Source organism: Aphelocoma coerulescens, unplaced genomic scaffold (genome assembly GCF_041296385.1).
Source record: "Aphelocoma coerulescens isolate FSJ_1873_10779 unplaced genomic scaffold, UR_Acoe_1.0 HiC_scaffold_112, whole genome shotgun sequence".
NCBI lineage: Eukaryota > Metazoa > Chordata > Aves > Passeriformes > Corvidae > Aphelocoma > Aphelocoma coerulescens.
Genome location: NW_027183471.1, coordinates 504,373 through 510,606, shown reverse-complemented (window position 1 = coordinate 510,606; position 6,234 = coordinate 504,373).

Sequence of the window (6,234 nt, the reverse complement as noted above, 5' to 3'; positions counted from 1 at the left end):
TACGCTGCGGACACGAGTCCGGTGCTCTGCGCCTTCGTTCGGCCTCTTTAGTACCCATGTCGCTCTTTCATTCAGCCGGAGTCGAAGCGTCGTCTACTTCTCGCCCAGAGAGCACGGTGCCGGCAGCGAAATGCCCCAGCCGACTGCTTCTGCCGACACACGCCTGGTCTATGCACTTTCCCTCGCAGCGACATACAGCAGCACTTTCGGTCTTTCTTGTCGTCCAAATGGAAAGGGAAAGATTCTCTGCTATGTCCCGCCCAGAGAACAGTTTTAGGTCAACCAGCACGCCCAGAGCTTGCCCTCGACGCGTGGAAACTTGTGTTTGCACCACATTCAAGTGGTAGCCGTCTTTCCTTTACAGGCTGCAGAACGCCGTCAGATCCCGGTGCTCTCTGCACCTGCCTTCTCAGTTCCAATACCGCCGCGCACAATACAGCTTTGCAGGAAGCAAACACGCGGATAGTCATGTCGCTCAGAAGAACGTGCCAGGACGAAAAGATGTTCTTCCTTTCTCCTCGTCGCCCATATTGTGGTGCTGTATTAAAAGCCTTGGCCAGCGAAAGGCTAATCCAGCAAGTGTTTCTCACCTGATGCATTTCGCTGAGGGAGAGCTGAGGAAAATCCTTGCACAGCACACTGCGGATGCGTGCAGTACACATGCTGAAGAGAGCCACAGCTAAAAGCAATCGCTGGGCTTCAGTTCTGTCCAGACGGCAGAAGGCGAAGAACGAAGCAGCTGGGCACCGCGTTAACGTACTCAGTGGACCGAATTTCAAATGTCCAGCCAAAAGCTGCTTCACAAGCAGATTCAGCTGAGAATGCTCTGGATGGTTCACAAAGTAAGGCGTAGCCGTTTCCATTCATCACACTACCTGGCCAGAAGCAGTATCCTACACCTTCAATGCTGCAGCGTCCATGCAGCTGGGGCACACGCAGTAGGACGCGTCGAGATAGAAGGCGGTCTTCAAGTACCCCCTTCTCCAAGCAGCCTTGAAACTGAGCACAACACACTGCGGCTCGGGAGCTTCCTTCTCAGATAGACGTGCCGTCACGTTATTCACTCTCGCAGCTCCGTTGCCCACTAGCAGCAGGTGCTACCAAAGCAAAATGCTCCAGAAGTAAAAAGCACTGCTGAGCAAACCTTTTCCTTTGCCTCACGTAAAGCACTGTAAACTGTCCGCTGCACTCTTTATTTCCATTCTCCGCTGCATCTACCACTGTCATCTCTGCATCTCGAAGCATAAAGCTCGGCACAATTCTTCCCAGGGAAAGCTGGAAGAGAAATAGGTAGCAGCACAAGTAGCTGCAAGTGGAACTTTTGTTTTCAACTGCTAACGTGAATCCGCAAAGAAGCGAGCTGCAGCCACGCTTCTTCTTGCAGCCTGTGCGATGCGCACACCAGCTCGGTGCTCTGCGCCCTCATTCGTATGCTCTTCGTACCATGTCGCGCTTTTCATTCAGCCGGAGTCGAAGCGTCGTCTACTTCTCGCCCGGAGAGCACGGTGCCGGAAGAGAAATGCCCCAGCCGACTGCCCTTCCGAAACACACCAGGGCTATGCACTTTTCTCGCAGCGACATACAGCAGCACTTTCGGTCTTTTCTTGTCGTCCAAATGTAAAGGGAAAGATTCTCAGCAATGTCGGGCACAGAGAACAGTTTTAGGTCAACAAGCACGCCCAGAGCTTGCCCGCGACTCGTGGAAACTTGTGTTTGCACACATTCCAGTGGCAGCCCTCTTTCCTTTACAGCCTGCAGAGCGCCGTCAGATCGCGGTGCTCTCTGCACCTGCCTTCTCCCTTTCAAGTACCACTGCGCAGAATATAGCCTTGCAGGAAGCAATGACGCGGATAGTCGTCTCGCAGAGAAGAACGTGCAAAGACGAAAAGATGTTCTTCTTTGCTCCTCCTCGTCGCCCAGATTGTGGTGCTGTACTGAAAGCCATGGCCAGCGAAAGGCTAATCCAGCAAGTGTTTCTCACCTGATGCATTTCGCTGAGGGAGAGTTGAGGAAAATCCTTGCACAGCACACTGCGGATGCGTGCAGTACACATGCTGAAGAGAGCCACAGCTAAAAGCAATCGCTGGGCTTCAGTTCTGTCCAGACGGCAGAAGGCGAAGAACGAAGCAGCTGGGCACCGCGTTAACGTACTCAGTGGACCGAATTTCAAATGTCCAGCCAAAAGCTGCTTCACAAGCAGATTCAGCTGAGAATGCTCTGGATGGTTCACAAAGTAAGGCGTAGCCGTTGCACTCTATCACACTATCAGGCCAGAAGAAGTTTCTTACACCTTCAATGCTGCAGAGTCCATGCAGCTGGAGCACACGCAGTAGGACGCGTCCAGATAGACGGCGTTCTTCAAGTACCCCCCTCCTCCAAGCAGCCTTGAAACTGAGCACAACACACTGCGGCTCGGGAGCTTCCTTCTCAGACAGACGTGCCGTCACGTTATTCACTCTCGCAGCTCCGTTGCCCACTAGCAGCAGGTGCTACCAAAGCAAAATGCTCCAGAAGTAAAAAGCACTGCTGAGCAAACCTTTTCCTTTGCCTCACGTAAAGCACTGTAAACTGTCCGCTGCACTCTTTATTTCCATTCTCCGCTGCATCTACCACTGTCATCTCTGCATCTCGAAGCATAAAGCTCGGCACAATTCTTCCCAGGGAAAGCTGGAAGAGAAATAGGTAGCAGCACAAGTAGCTGCAAGTGGAACTTTTGTTTTCAACTGCTAACGTGAATCCGCAAAGAAGCGAGCGGCAGCCACGCTTCTTCTTGCAGCCTGTGCGATGCGCACACCAGCTCGGTGCTCTGCGCCCTCATTCGTATGCTCTTCGTACCATGTCGCGCTTTTCATTCAGCCGGAGTCGAAGCGTCGTCTACTTCTCGCCCGGAGAGCACGGTGCCGGAAGAGAAATGCCCCAGCCGACTGCCCTTCCGAAACACACCAGGGCTATGCACTTTTCTCGCAGCGACATACAGCAGCACTTTCGGTCTTTTCTTGTCGTCCAAATGTAAAGGGAAAGATTCTCAGCAATGTCGGGCACAGAGAACAGTTTTAGGTCAACAAGCACGCCCAGAGCTTGCCCGCGACTCGTGGAAACTTGTGTTTGCACACATTCCAGTGGCAGCCCTCTTTCCTTTACAGCCTGCAGAGCGCCGTCAGATCGCGGTGCTCTCTGCACCTGCCTTCTCCCTTTCAAGTACCACTGCGCAGAATATAGCCTTGCAGGAAGCAATGACGCGGATAGTCGTCTCGCAGAGAAGAACGTGCAAAGACGAAAAGATGTTCTTCTTTGCTCCTCCTCGTCGCCCAGATTGTGGTGCTGTACTGAAAGCCATGGCCAGCGAAAGGCTAATCCAGCAAGTGTTTCTCACCTGATGCATTTCGCTGAGGGAGAGCTGAGGAAAATCCTTGCACAGCACACTGCGGATGCGTGCAGTACACATGCTGAAGAGCGGCAAAACTCAAAGCCATCGCTGGGCTTCAGTTCTGTCCAGACCGCAGAAGGCGAAGAACGAAGCAGCTGGGCACCGCGTTAACGTACTCAGTGGACCGAATTTCAAATGTCCAGCCAAAAGCTGCTTCATAAGCAGATTCAGCTGAGAATGCTCTGGCTGCTTCACAAAGTAAGGCGCAGCCGTTTCCATTCATCACACTACCTGGCCAGAAGCAGTATCCTACACCTTCAATGCTGCAGCGTCCATGCAGCTGGAGCACACGCAGTAGGACGCGTCCAGATAGACGGCGTTCTTCAAGTACCCCCCTCCTCCAAGCAGCCTTGAAACTGAGCACAACACACTGCGGCTCGGGAGCTTCCTTCTCAGACAGACGTGCCGTCACGTTATTCACTCTCGCAGCTCCGTTGCCCACTAGCAGCAGGTGCTACCAAAGCAAAATGCTCCAGAAGTAAAAAGCACTGCTGAGCAAACCTTTTCCTTTGCCTCACGTAAAGCACTGTAAACTGTCCGCTGCACTCTTTATTTCCATTCTCCGCTGCATCTACCACTGTCATCTCTGCATCTCGAAGCATAAAGCTCGGCACAATTCTTCCCAGGGAAAGCTGGAAGAGAAATAGGTAGCAGCACAAGTAGCTGCAAGTGGAACTTTTGTTTTCAACTGCTAACGTGAATCCGCAAAGAAGCGAGCGGCAGCCACGCTTCTTCTTGCAGCCTGTGCGATGTGCACACCAGCTCGGTGCTCTGCGCCCTCATTCGTATGCTCTTCGTACCATGTCGCGCTTTTCATTCTGCCGGAGTCGAAGCGTCGTCTACTTCTCGCCCGGAGAGCACGGTGCCGGAAGAGAAATGCCCCAGCCGACTGCCCTTCCGAAACACACCAGGGCTATGCACTTTTCTCGCAGCGACATACAGCAGCACTTTCGGTCTTTTCTTGTCGTCCAAATGTAAAGGGAAAGATTCTCAGCAATGTCGGGCACAGAGAACAGTTTTAGGTCAACAAGCACGCCCAGAGCTTGCCCGCGACTCGTGGAAACTTGTGTTTGCACACATTCCAGTGGCAGCCCTCTTTCCTTTACAGCCTGCAGAGCGCCGTCAGATCGCGGTGCTCTCTGCACCTGCCTTCTCCCTTTCAAGTACCACTGCGCAGAATATAGCCTTGCAGGAAGCAATGACGCGGATAGTCGTCTCGCAGAGAAGAACGTGCAAAGACGAAAAGATGTTCTTCTTTGCTCCTCCTCGTCGCCCAGATTGTGGTGCTGTACTGAAAGCCATGGCCAGCGAAAGGCTAATCCAGCAAGTGTTTCTCACCTGATGCATTTCGCTGAGGGAGAGCTGAGGAAAATCCTTGCACAGCACACTGCGGATGCGTGCAGTACACATGCTGAAGAGCGGCAAAACTCAAAGCCATCGCTGGGCTTCAGTTCTGTCCAGACCGCAGAAGGCGAAGAACGAAGCAGCTGGGCACCGCGTTAACGTACTCAGTGGACCGAATTTCAAATGTCCAGCCAAAAGCTGCTTCATAAGCAGATTCAGCTGAGAATGCTCTGGCTGCTTCACAAAGTAAGGCGCAGCCGTTTCCATTCATCACACTACCTGGCCAGAAGCAGTATCCTACACCTTCAATGCTGCAGCGTCCATGCAGCTGGAGCACACGCAGTAGGACGCGTCGAGATAGAAGGCGGTCTTCAAGTACCCCCTTCTCCAAGCAGCCTTGAAACTGAGCACAACACACTGCGGCTCGGGAGCTTCCTTCTCAGATAGACGTGCCGTCACGTTATTCACTCTCGCAGCACAATTCTTCCCAGGGAAAGCTGGAAGAGAAATAGGTAGCAGCACAAGTAGCTGCAAGTGGAACTTTTGTTTTCAACTGCTAACGTGAATCCGCAAAGAAGCGAGCGGCAGCCACGCTTCTTCTTGCAGCCTGTGCGATGCGCACACCAGCTCGGTGCTCTGCGCCCTCATTCGTATGCTCTTCGTACCATGTCGCGCTTTTCATTCTGCCGGAGTCGAAGCGTCGTCTACTTCTCGCCTGAGAGCACGGTGCCGGCAGAGAAACGCTCCGGGCTTCTGCCTCTGCCGAAACACGCCTGGGCTATCCCTCTCAGCGTTAAGTAGCACAAAATGCTGTCTGCGTTGTGGTCTTAATCTTAAGGGAAAGATTCTCGGCTTCGGCTAGCACAGAGAACTTTGCTGGGACAATACATGTGTTTTATTATCCTTTCTCGCAAGAAGACTATGGTGCTTCTTTGGAACTGTTGGCCAGTGTAAGGCTAATCCAGCAAGTGCTTCTCTCCTGACACATTTCTCTGAGCGAGAGCTTCGGCGGACAGTTGGGCTCTGCGAAGCAGAAAGTCTGTGCTTGCACGTAGCGCTGAGGAGAATCTGTGCACAGCGCGCTCTGGATGCGTGCAGTACACACACTAAAGAGAGCCAAAGCTCAATGTCTCAGTTCTGTCCAGCGCCGGAAATTGAGAAGAACGCAGCCCCAGAGCTCTGGGCTGGAGTGTGCGATGGTTATGAGCTGTGCCGCTCTTCTGCGTGTCTACTGCACGCATCCATAGTGTACAGTGCAAGGATTTTCCTCAGCTCTCGCTCAGCGAAATGCATTAGAAGGGAAGCACATGCTAGATTAGCCATTCGTTAGCCCACGCTTTCAGTAGAGCACCACAATCTGGGCGACGAGGAAAAGCAAAGAAGAACATCTTTTCGTCTTTGCACGATCTTCTCTGCGAGACATCTCTCCACGTCTTTGCTTCCTGCAAGGCTGTAAGGTGCGC